The sequence below is a fragment of the Excalfactoria chinensis genome, chromosome 4 (genome assembly GCF_039878825.1).
Source record: "Excalfactoria chinensis isolate bCotChi1 chromosome 4, bCotChi1.hap2, whole genome shotgun sequence".
Taxonomy (NCBI): domain Eukaryota; kingdom Metazoa; phylum Chordata; class Aves; order Galliformes; family Phasianidae; genus Excalfactoria; species Excalfactoria chinensis.
Window position 1 is genome coordinate 49,562,656 of NC_092828.1, and position 11,977 is coordinate 49,574,632.

At 48.8% G+C, this 11,977-nt stretch overlaps 1 protein-coding gene across 6 annotated transcripts in view; it reads right to left on the reverse strand.

The window, feature by feature from the left end:
- IRF2 (interferon regulatory factor 2) overlaps positions 1-10,842 on the reverse strand; it is a 39,812-nt gene extending 28,970 nt beyond the window's left edge. For 2 of the 6 annotated variants that reach the window (XM_072336369.1, XM_072336367.1), the window contains exons 1-2: positions 10,593-10,841; positions 6,309-6,490 (exon numbers count right to left, since the gene is read on the reverse strand). The gene's annotated coding sequence lies outside the window, so the exon portion shown is untranslated. Of the gene's footprint in view, positions 1-6,308; positions 6,491-9,480; positions 10,040-10,592 lie in introns of those variants that run through there. The other 4 variants (XM_072336373.1, XM_072336372.1, XM_072336368.1 and 1 more) reach the window with 3 other exon arrangements.
- Positions 10,843-11,977: the final 1,135 nt, after the last annotated feature.

Sequence of the window (11,977 nt, forward strand, 5' to 3'; positions counted from 1 at the left end):
GCACTTAGAAGCAAAATTCTGGCCCTTGGTCACAACTTAGACTCTGCCTTCACACAGCATTTTGCGTGTATGGACTCTGAGCAAACCTAGCTTGGAAGTCACCCTATTCAGAGATATTTCCCCAGGTAAGAAAACCTGTTCACGTAACCTGGTCAGAAATAATTCTGTAACATAAACAAGATTTAAGCTGAAACACATGTAACTGAATTCAGACATCCGAACTGCATCAAACTGCATCCTACAAGAGACTTCTGCCTGGGTATATTTCACATCTTCCAAAAGCACAAAGAAAAACTTACCACTGATGCTGTCAATGCAGAATTAACATGCCTGCTCTCTGACAACCCCAAATTATGCAAAATAAACGTTATCTTTATTGGAACCTACAGCGAAACGCTTAATTAATGTAACATTAGTAAATGAGGAAAAGTACACATCCGTTCTCACAGGAGCATGGGTTAAGAGTTCCAAATAAAACCCTGAAGCTCCCGGAGTTGTAAAATAGAGATACAAGGCAAGAAAGAAATGGAAACCCTAGAGAAAATTTCCTAGACTTGTGGATAAATTCATGATAGACAGCAAAACAGGTACCCTCTCTGGTCTTTTCTTGTCACGCATTAATGGTGCCTCTCTCCTCTGCTCCCTACAAACACTGACTCTACTAAACAGGGACAATGCAAAAATCCCAACTCTGCCTTGTGCTCTCTTCCATTTAAAGCCTACCCCCTGCTCCACACCCCCTGGCCATACTTCTTGATCGACAACGCTGCAAAGCCAGTACTTTTCCTGCTCTTTAGCAATGGCAGCAGCAAACAAGGTCTGTGTGAGTGTGCTATGTCCTTCCTGAGCGTCATCAAGAAAAACAACTCACAAGAGCCAAGAAAGGTTGTATCTCACTTGCTCGAGTGCCTGCAGGAAGGAGGAGGCTCCATCAAGACAGGCTGGAAAGCCAACAATTAAATAGCAGGCAGACTGGTAAGGCACAGGCTCTCACAGCGCCTGGCCTGGCCTGTCCATTAGTAAGAGCAACCAAGGGCAACCACAGAGAAATATTCACCTGCTTACCGCAGCTCCCAAACCACAGGCCACACCAGGATCATGCCTGGAAGTCTGTGGGATAGTGCCAGCAACAGCTACACAACTTCCAAAGGTCCTACTCAGTGTGGGCTGGTGTTGCTCACCTCGGGCTGTAAGGAGGTGGGACTGGATGGAGAAGAGGGGGTTATTCAGCATTCCCCTCTTGTGCTTCTGCTGCAGGAAAGGAAGAAGCAGGAAGGTGGAAGGAAAAAAAAGTCGTGTCCTCACGGGCTGGAGGATGGAAAAACTGCCCAACCACCCCAACATTCCTTACAGAAGAAAAAAAATGGAACGAAAGAAGTACCTCAAACACGTACTGAAATCAGCACTATACACTGCATGACAAACAAGCCCAGGAAAACGTACAATGGGAACTCACACTGTATAGAGTGTATTTCATCAGCCCTATAGCATTTCTGTTCCACCCAAAGGGTGTTAACATGTCCTGGCTGGGTTTCAGACATTACACATCAAAACAGACTCTTTCCTTTGGTTTCCATGCAAAGCTTATTTTCCTTCAGCAGCAAAGATGTGAGCTGTTGTTTTGTAGTGATCTCAGGCATTGTTAAAGGTAGCCCTTCGATTTGTAGACTTGAACTGCACCAAAAAAAAGCAGATTTTAATACAACAGAACCAGGAGCCTGACTTGTGCCTCTGCACTGAGCTGCTATGAGACAGTGCTTCAGCTTCTCCATACCTACAACAAGGTTTCCATTTTCCTGGCTCTTATGCTGAATACAAACATAACATAAGATATGAATATCTGCTGCTGAGCCCGTTCGCTTCTTTGGCAACACAGTGCCTTACATCAGCTGGGAACTTGGCCCAGGCTTCTAACAAATAGATTGTTAAAGATCATCCCTGCAGTATCTGTGCCACCAAGATCGTCTGTACACCCACAAATGTCCCCAAGTCTGGTGAGCATACAAAGCCGCTGCTCCACTTTAAAGGAATACTTTGTTTCCTTCTTTTCTCCCTTTTGTTTCCCGGGTCTCACCTTGACTCAGGATGGAGATGTCAACTTCAGATGGGGTCAGGACGACAGCACGTCCACACAGGCGGCAGCCAACGGCATGTGATTACACACAATTCTTTCCCTGTCACCTTCTCTAGAAGTCTGAAATACAGCCACAAATTTTACCTGATTTATTTACTCCTTAAGCTTTGTTTTACGCCTGGTGATTGCTCAAGATTTGTTTTCAGCACCTGGGATGTGTCACGATTTTTCCCCCCAAAGCTGCCAGAAGTCAAAGTGGTCTTTTTTCAGTAGTAGTTCAGTCCTTCACTCAGACAAGTTTAGAAAGGGCTTGTTTACAACAGGAAAAATCACAGGCGTGGTTGTCAGGCAACAATTAATTCCATGCATCGGGGAGTAGTTATCCCCAAATAAATCAATTCTAATCTGGAATTAACTGCTCATACACAAATTCACTCCCGAACACCCACATATAATAGCTGATGCGGCTCCACTGCGGTCAAACCTAGCACATTCTTAAATCTGTCAGGAAAACTCAGCATTTGACAGCTGATTCATAAGGAATTTTCCAGGCTGATGAAAACTACAAGGCTGTTAAGGCTCAAACAATTATCAAGAATCACTTCTTTTATTACACTAATGCAGCTCAGCAGCATTTTTTCAAGTCCCTACCCAGTTCTGTTAGACTCAGAGCTCTGTGAGTAGGCTTACAGGAGACATCCCTAAAACATCTGCCGAGCACACATTTTCTCCTTGCAACTGGTCTTTATGAAAGCGACACAAAATTGTATGTGCAAGTACCTAAAAGATGGGGATTATACACTGTAAACATCTTTTTCAAGCAGCATTCATCCCTATCCTGTCGCTTCTCTGACTAAATCCATGGTCAGGACACCACAAGTAAGAAAAGCAGCCGCTGTAACCAGAAGTCCTTAATCTCAGTGTTCCCACACTGGGAGCTTGTGAGGATTGGGCAAGCCTCCAGGAAAGACGGTTGTGTCTTAAAGGCACTCAGAGAAGCAGAAAAATTATTTCAGACAGCTAACATCGAGAAATGCGTTCAAGGAAGAGCTTTCACATTTACTGGCCATGACCTGAACCTGATGTAATCCACCTTGCTCAGATTTGACTCGTTTCCCACAGCTAGCCTTGTTTGTGTAACATACTGTTCTGCAACATGCAGCAAAAACTATTTGCACACTACACTAAAGTACGATTTAATATTTGCTTAAAGCTTTCACTTTATTGTCTGGGCAAAGGCAGCCTCTACCACCAAAGTTAATAGCTAACCCACACCTTCTTTTGCTACCCTGACTTCTGATCACCAGCACAGCATCCAGAACCAAGAGCAAAAGTCAGAAACCATCCCTGCCTAACTACTCACTGAGCACCAAAACCAGCCCTCTCGTGAAAGCATTTATCCCTCAGTTCCAAGGGAAGGGTTGATTTCCAGACACCTGGCTAAGATGGTTCAATTAGTAAAGAGAAATATATGCTATTTTGGTTCAGTAAAACACACTTCTGCCACTTGCTTAGCACGCTTGCTTTAAGGACAGACCACAGAAGGCACAGACTTAAGGGCTGGGATACTCTGAATCATCCGCACTGCAAGCTGGAAACATGTCTGTCACATGCACTTATTTATGCTTACAAAAATAGCACCGTGAAAGAAGCAGATGTGTGAGCACAAAAAATAACTTAAATTGAGTTAGTTATCCTAGAGATACTGGCAGACAGTGGTGAATTTAACAGAGAAACATCCCTCTCTTGTACGTAAATTTTAAAGGTCTCCATTTCAAGGGCACTAAATAATAAATGCTTTGTAAAGACACGTGTTGAAACAGTATGTTGCAATCCTACTTTGTACAGAAACATTACTCTTCTCACCACCACAGGACATACAGGAACTTCTTTACTCATTCATGTTGAGATATGAATGGTTAAAGGGATCGCTCCTAAAATATGTTCTTCCTCTAACGTTTGTGTCAATCACAGACTAACTGCAATGAGACGGCCCCAATTCCTGACCTGCAGCAGCTATTTCTATCTTGGAGGTTTCCTAAAATACTGCAGAGGTAGAGTGAGACCACTCAACCCATCTTCACTGCTATTCTGAGCCAGATAAACAATATTAAGCTAAACAAAGCCAGTCTTCAGCAGTTTCCCTCACGAATCCTGAATCTCCAGGACGGGTTTGGCACCCAAACAACTAAGTCCTGATGCACCTGAACATAATGCTCAACAAGTGTGTGAGAATCTGATCTCTGCAGTTGAAGTCCTCCATTCTGCACTCATACAGCTCCTCAATACCCAATCAACACTTCGTTCAATACAGCCCGTGAATATGCATCTCTACACATAAGAAGGACGCGCATTCAAGTTTCCCAGGCATGCCAGTGCCAGCATTACTACAATGTTTCCAAACGCTACTTCCCCACAAGAACAGGGCCACACTGAGCACACCGGGTTATCACAGGGAGAGTTAGATGGGAAAAGCATTAACTGGAAAAGCAATGGGCAAAGCTCTTACTGCTTATTCTCTATTCAGTTAAAGGAGTGTTGTCCTGTAGAAGTCAAATTTACTAACGGATGAAATAAATAACAACGTGGAATTAAATGTTACGAAGTCCAGCTCTCGTGCTTCCTCGCTCTGTGTTTATTCTTTCATTTTTGCCAACTTGGAAATGAAAACCAATGGAGTCAGTTTCACTTTTGTTTATATTTGGTTTCAATTTTATGCTCAAGTTTTGCTTTCACGTTTTTAACATCACAGCGTGTGGATTTCAAATCTTGCAGGAAAGATTTCAGCGGCTTTAAAGTATTTGCTTCCCGTCGTCCCCTTTTTTCAACTGTGGAATTGTTTTTACTTCAGATAAATTTCGTAAGACGCTGTTACAAATTTGGAATGCTTTTGGCAAGAGAATTGGCTTCTTTTGCTTTTAAAAATTGATACGCCACGCTGCATTTAATACAATAGTTCTGTGCTTTCCACTTGTTTCATCTCAATTAAATTAAAGCACATCTGTACAACTCAACCAAACATCTTAAGATTAAGAGCAGCAAGCTCTGATGGCAAGCCATAAGCAAATCCTCCTTTTGTGCTGTACCCATGCTAAACAGGTCGGTCTTTAAAAACTAATGGAAATGATTCGTAGAAATGGTTAGACAACATCCACTGCAACAGACGTCAACAGTTATAATCAATACTAGTTTTTCCTAATGGCTATTTAAACCTTAAGAGCTCACACACTGTCAGTGCAAGGAAGAGCCCTCATAAGGGTCACAAGTAACGATTCAATGTATCTGAAGAAGGAAGTTCTTTAACTACACTGAATACTTTTTTTCCCATAAAGTCATTTTTACAGGAGGAACATGCAGTGTAATAAATCTGGTTTCCTCATTCTTCTTGGTTTGCTGATTTTTTTGTTTTCCTTTCACAGTTGTGATCTCAAAAAACAAAACATCTGACACTAACCAGAGTTTATAGCAGCACAAGCTATAATAAAACTTCTGTAAACACGGCCTTATGGCTTATATCCTCAATATAACAATTACCACAGGCCTTTGAAGAACTGAGTTCTAAAAGGTCAGTCTTTAACAAGTCACAGAGATAAGTAAGAGTCCCACAAAACGAGTAACACGTGATTAGTTCTCCTTTATCTACAAACAGATCCAGACTTTCAGCACTGAAAGTCCACAGATGGAGGTTCCAATCCTGTAAAGCCCCCCAAAGAATTTTGCTGGAACGCCACTCCCATGCAGCTGTAGGTGCACGCATGATGCATTGAACCTGTGCCTGGTTAACAAGTCCAGGTGGAACCAACATAGACTGAACAGGAGCATGTTGGAAACATGTTCTTCATCCTGAAATTTCCTAAAAAGCCGTGACACAAGATTAACGTGACAAAGGTCAGTGCACTGTCTTGTTTCTCAAGGTAACCTACAAATGGAGCACTTGTCCTTATCCTCAATGTAGAAAATCTCTGCCTGCAGTTAGTTCTCAGAAACAATTCTTGATCGGTACCTGCTGCAGTATGTGGATATTCAGTGCTAGAAGTTTGAAACTGACCTGTACCGACTGCTAAGCTGCACGGCAAGTTTCTCTCCCACAGGCTGCCTAATCGCTTGTGAACCCGCTTAAACTCCTGGCACCCACAGCACACCAGGGCAGGGAGCACCGCATTTATGGGCTGCCCGACAAACACCTCCTCCTGTACTGAGTGCCTCTCAATTGTTTTCTGTGGGCTGCGCTTACCTGTTCCCCGCTGCCTGTTCGTTCTTCTTATTATACTGGTGATTTCAAGGAACATTCCCATATCCTCCTCAACCATCTCCTGGCCAAGCTGAGGCGCCCCAGTCTTTCACAAAAGCTGTTCTATCCGCCTGATTGTCCTCAATGCCTTTCTCTGCAGCTCTGCTGGTCTCACTGCACCCTTTCTGAGATGGGGAAACAGAAACCGTTAATGCTGTTCAGGAGAGGGGAGCAACAGGGGTTTATGGTGGCATGATGGTGTTTACTTTTCCATGTTTTACTCCTTCCTAATAATTCCTAAACCGCCTTCTGCTTCCTGAGCCACTGCTGGGCACGGAGCTTATTTTTTTCATAGGATTACTTTTGTCCTGTGATCTTTTCCCCAGTAAAAACAGTCAGTCCAAGCTCCCCTTCTGTATATAAAGTTAAGACTACATTCCCTTCCATGTGCATTACATTTCGTTGGTCTGTACTGAATTTCATCTGCAGCCTCACAGCTGGGCTTTCAACATAACAAGATCCTTCTGCAAGCTTTGCAGTTTGGCTTTTGGAGTTTTACTACAGGGAACAACGGGTGAGTCCAACAAGCAAACTTGTTCCACCACCACCCAGCCCCTCCTGCACCCACTGACCAGCAGGGACAACCAGCACCCTCTTTCCATCCAGCGGGCTGGCCATGGCCATGCTCAGAGCAACCTGATCCCACACTGAAACCAGCCTTGCTCAGGGAAGGGCGGTATCAAGGAGACCACAACAACAGCTCAACAACACCTTTACAAACCCTACAAGACTCGTGACGCACAAAGTCTCCTCAACAAAAGCCAGGCCTATTCTTTGTCAAGATATCACATTTATACCTCCCGTTCACTAATCCCATTCACTAACCTCTGGCAAACAAACACACACAGAACCAACTGCCTTAGAGCTCCCTGTCTCCACAGAAAACTTGAACAACTGACAAGAGATTTGTCACCTTCTATTCCTGGAACACCAAGGCCAGCTCTAAGCAACAAGTGACACACATCAGGGAATGCAGTACCAACTTCACATTTTAAGCGTCACCTCCTCCACCTCACCCTCCATTTCCAGCAGTTTGTTCTGATACCCCCTTATGCAGTCACGCCTATTGGAGGGCAAACCCCAAACACGCTGACTCCTTAAAACAGGAAAAAGCCTCCAACAAAAGAACCTCCCCAAACTCTTCCTAGTGCACATGACTCAAAGACCTTGTTTCAGTCTTCTGTTGCGACTTTATCTTCCTCAAGCACTCCTTCTGCACATGGATCATTTATCAGCAGACTTCCTGCTTTTGATGCACTTCAAAGGGGATTTATTGTTTGTTTTCATGCTTCTAGCAACTTGCTCCATGACTCTGTCTGGCCTACCTTATTATGTTTAACACTGATATTACATTCTTTTCCATCCTTCTCACTGAGCACAAAACATTAACTTGCTGAAAGATGTCTTTTCTGCTGAACTACTTCACTTTGCTTTCTGGCTTCTTCAGCTCTTGTGGTATTTCTGGCAGATGCCATGCAAGTGCTTTGAGCCCGTCATGCTGCCTTTGAAGAATTACGTGCCACCTGCAAGTATTTTACACTTCTGACTGCCTCTTGCCCTTATAATTTTTCTTCTTCTTTCATGAAGATTTACTATGGAGAACTACCCATAGAAGCCCCTGGTTTTACTGCTCCTGAAACAACGGTTCTCTGCTTTACCTTAACATATGACAGCCAGTCAACACCTTGAACCATGCAGCCTTAATCTACACTCTTCCTATTGAGGCCAGGAGCACCAATTCATGAGCTCCTGTGCTACTTCCTGTCACAGGCGGTCTTTAACAACCAGCAGCCCACGTCGTGCACATAGGAACTATCCCATGGTCCCTAGGCCAGCTGCAGCCTCTATCACTACAGTATCTGAGCTTCCACTGCTTCCGATACTCCAAACACTGTGTCATGGAGATGTATTAACAGCATTGTTAAAGCTACAGGGATGGCCCTCTCCAAACAGAGGCTATCTCATAGCAAACTCCGCATTCTTCACCTATATGCTTTCATTCTTCACCTATATGCTTTCATTCTTCACCTATAAGCTTTCCCCAGTTTTGGTTTAAAACTTTTATTTTTATACATGCATATTACACATACACAAATGTACACTTCAGCTTAAGGCACACATGGATTTATCTAGATAAATCCATTTTTCTAATGCAGGCTCCTTCTATTCCAAATATATTTCCAGTTCTTCTTGAATCTTAGCACTCACCTTCTGCATCATCCTCTCTAATGCATTAAGACTGCTTCTCTGACACCACAGACAATTGCAGGCCTCCACACAGTGGAGATTTGGGTCCTTGGCCCCCTGTCTAACAGCAGTATTGTACTTCTCAAACCTCCTAGCTACCCCTTTCAATGCAGCATGATCTCTGACTAGCAGCCTTTCTCGAGAGACTGCCTTGCCATATTCTGACAGAGATATCACCAAGGTACACGTGCCAGCGTGACTCTGAACACCTCTGTCTCCTAGCTGCGATGCCCAGCTCCACCCCACAAGGTTACCTGGCTGTGCTTGTAACAAGCCAAACGCACGGAACAGAGTCTCAGCGAAGCAATGCCGTGCCAAAGGACTCGTGCTAACCACACTGAGTTTTGTCAGCAAGAAGAAGCCACAGCATGCTGGGGGCACATGGAGCAATCCCTCTGAGAGACACCACCAGTATGGGACAACCAAGCCTCAGAAGGGGTCAGTGGCACGGAAAGGTTGTGATTCAGACAGAAACCATCTGCCTCACAGACCACTCGTGCTACTTTTATAACTGTGTCACCATTTCCGCACCACTGTGAATTCAAATTCTGTTGCTACTTTCAACTCTTTTTTTTTGCTACTACCAAAGGATACTACATGCAAATCTAAGAAGATTTAGTAACTATCATCTTCAACGTTTAGTATCTCATCTCAAGAAATGGAGGTTCTGCTTTACAAGAGCTCCTGCGTTCAAGAGATTACTGTGCAGAAGACCTGAGCACAGTACAAATGACAGTACTAGCATCTAGGAGAAGCATTCTGGATGCTGAGAATGAAACCGATAGAACCGCATTAATGGGAGCTCAGCGTATAAACACCTCAGCCTGAAACTCCCTGCTGCGTCTGGTGCTCAGTGGGAGATAAGGACCTGAACACTGCTGGGATCCGGCACTGCCGCAGTCCTTCAGTCCAGCAGCCTGGATCCCGGCCTTTTGCCCAGACAGAGCTCGGTGCTGCAATCCGGCCCTGCTCACTACGTGCAAACAAAACTGCGGCTCCCAACTTTTATTCGGGGAAGATGTCCGGCTCTCGGCCCTTCGCTCGCCGCCGCCCTCCCAGCAGGGCAGAAGAGCCGAACGGGAGCAACGTGACAGCGCCCCGTATAAACAAAAGGCCGCTGTTCGTGCCGGATCGGACGGGGAGCGCCGTTCCAGCTCCAGCGCCGTTAGGTGCCGCCGATACCGGCCCGCAGCTCATTCCCATCGCGTACTAAAAGGACGAGCGCCCGCTTCCCACAGCCGTGTTTCTCCGCTGGATATTTACAGGCCATCCGAGCGCCGGGGAGCGGCCCTGGGCCCCGCGGCCTCTCGGCCCGGACCACCATCCTCGGCGACCGCGGCCGAGGCCGTCCGCTCCGCCCGGGCCCGGCGGCAGGGAGGCGGCAGCGAGGCGGCAGACGCCCGGGCCCGCCGCCCTCCCGGAGCGCCCCGCGAGCCCCAGCAGCGGCCGGCCGAGCGGTCCGAGCGGAGGCCGCCGTGGCGGTTGCACCGCCCGCCGCTGGGCGTCACCGCGGCGGAGGGTGGGGGGCGGGGGAGGCGCGGCCGCCGCTTGTGTAACGGCCGGGAGGGGCCGGGCAGCGCCCCCCGCCGCGGGCCTTCCCGCAGCCCCTCGGCCCGCACCGGCCGGGCCGCGCCCACGCCGCCGTTCGCGGCAACAAGTGCGGGGCGAAGGGCGCCGCGCGGCAGCGGGGATCCGAGCGCGGCCCGCTCGGCGCCGAACGCCCCGCCCGGGCCCGCGGCCTCCTCCGGCGACGGGGCCGCGCTCGGTGCTCCCGTGTCCGCTCCTTTGTCCCCACGGCGAGACGCGCCCGCGAACCGGCAGCCCCGCGGCCTCCGCTCCGCTCCTGGGCCCGGGCTCTGCCCGCAGCACGGGCAGGACGCGCAAACCGCCGCGGCGGTCTCGGTGGAAAAAACAACCAAGCACCAGCAGAACAGCAAATCAGATACAAAATAAATACATAAGGCTATCGGCGCTCTTTACCTTTCCGGCGCGTCTTCGCGGCACTTATATAATTCCTCAAGGTTACCGCCGTTGCCAGGGGACGCGAAATGGAAATGAAAACAGGCGCTGAATAATCGCGGGAGCAAAACTAAAAGTTACTCCCTCCGCCTCGGCTGCGAAAGGTCCAGATCGAAAGCAAAACAAGGAGAGGAAGCGGCGAGCCGCCGGCGCTTGGAAATCCCCCCGCCTCCCGCCGGGCCGGGCGGCCGCGCAGCGGCGGGGGCAGGGCTGCGGAGCCCCGTCATCGCGCGGCTCGGCCCCGGCCCGCCCGCAGCCCGCCCGGCAGCGCCGGCCCCGGGGGCGGCCGCGGGGCCCGCGCGGAGCGCCGCCGTCCCGCGGGGGCCGGACAACGCGCGCCTACGCGCGGCCGCCGCTCGCCTCGGGGCGTTCGGAGCCGCGGGCCGGCCGCCGTGCGGGGAGAGCCAAGCGTGCCTCCCAACGGCGCCGCTCCCGCGCGGAGCGCCGCTCCGGGGCCCGGCTGCCCAGGGAGGCGCGTCGGCCCCCGCGCTTCCCTTTGCCGCAGCGCGGGCAGCCCCGAGCCTGCTGCTTAGGAGCCGGCCTCGCTTCGCGAAAGTTCTCGGTCTGCGGCACGTTCTGCGAACCGCCTTTGGTGGCGGCGTCTGCGGAGACCAAAGTGGCTCGTGGAATTGAGCTCGTCCCGCTGCACGCTGCGGAGGTCCGACTGGCTGAAGGGAGGCCGTGTGTGTCATCCCAGCTCTGCCCAGAGATGATGAGGGAAAGGCTTCGAGCACGGTGGGAGATAAGGAATTACTAATTGCAAAAGGTCCCACATAAATGCAGAGTGTGGCATCCACACCTGTCCTGCTTACATGCATGTCTATACATTACCTGTACATTCTTGCATGCATGTTCAGGTGAGTGAGCTGTATCCACAAAGCCAAACCAGCTAACTGGAAACTCAGGCTGAATCTGTATGGGCTTGAGGTCTCTGTAGGAAATGGTGGCACACTCAGCTGGCAGTGATGACCCCAAGCAGGATGGAGGCCGTCCCTACACCAGCTGTGACCAGTGTGAGAATCCACCGGGTTGCCACTCGGTCATCATCACACTGGGGAAGATCACCTGGGTGCCCCTCAATTGTCACAAAGCTGGTGGGGAGCTGAAGAACAGAGCACAACAGAGAGCCCCTCCGCCTCCCAGAGCAGCAGCGAAGGCTCAGGGGAGAGCAGCAAAGACAACTGAAAACATGGAGTGCCCCTGGTGCCCGGGTGACTGCACAGTCTGGGGTCTTTTAGGCTGTAGAGACTGTAGGAGAGAAAAGTAGGGAAGCAGGGATGCATTGCTTGCTTTCTTTTCTAGTGTAAGAACTAGAGAGCATCAAACGAAACTAACAGGTGTCGGGT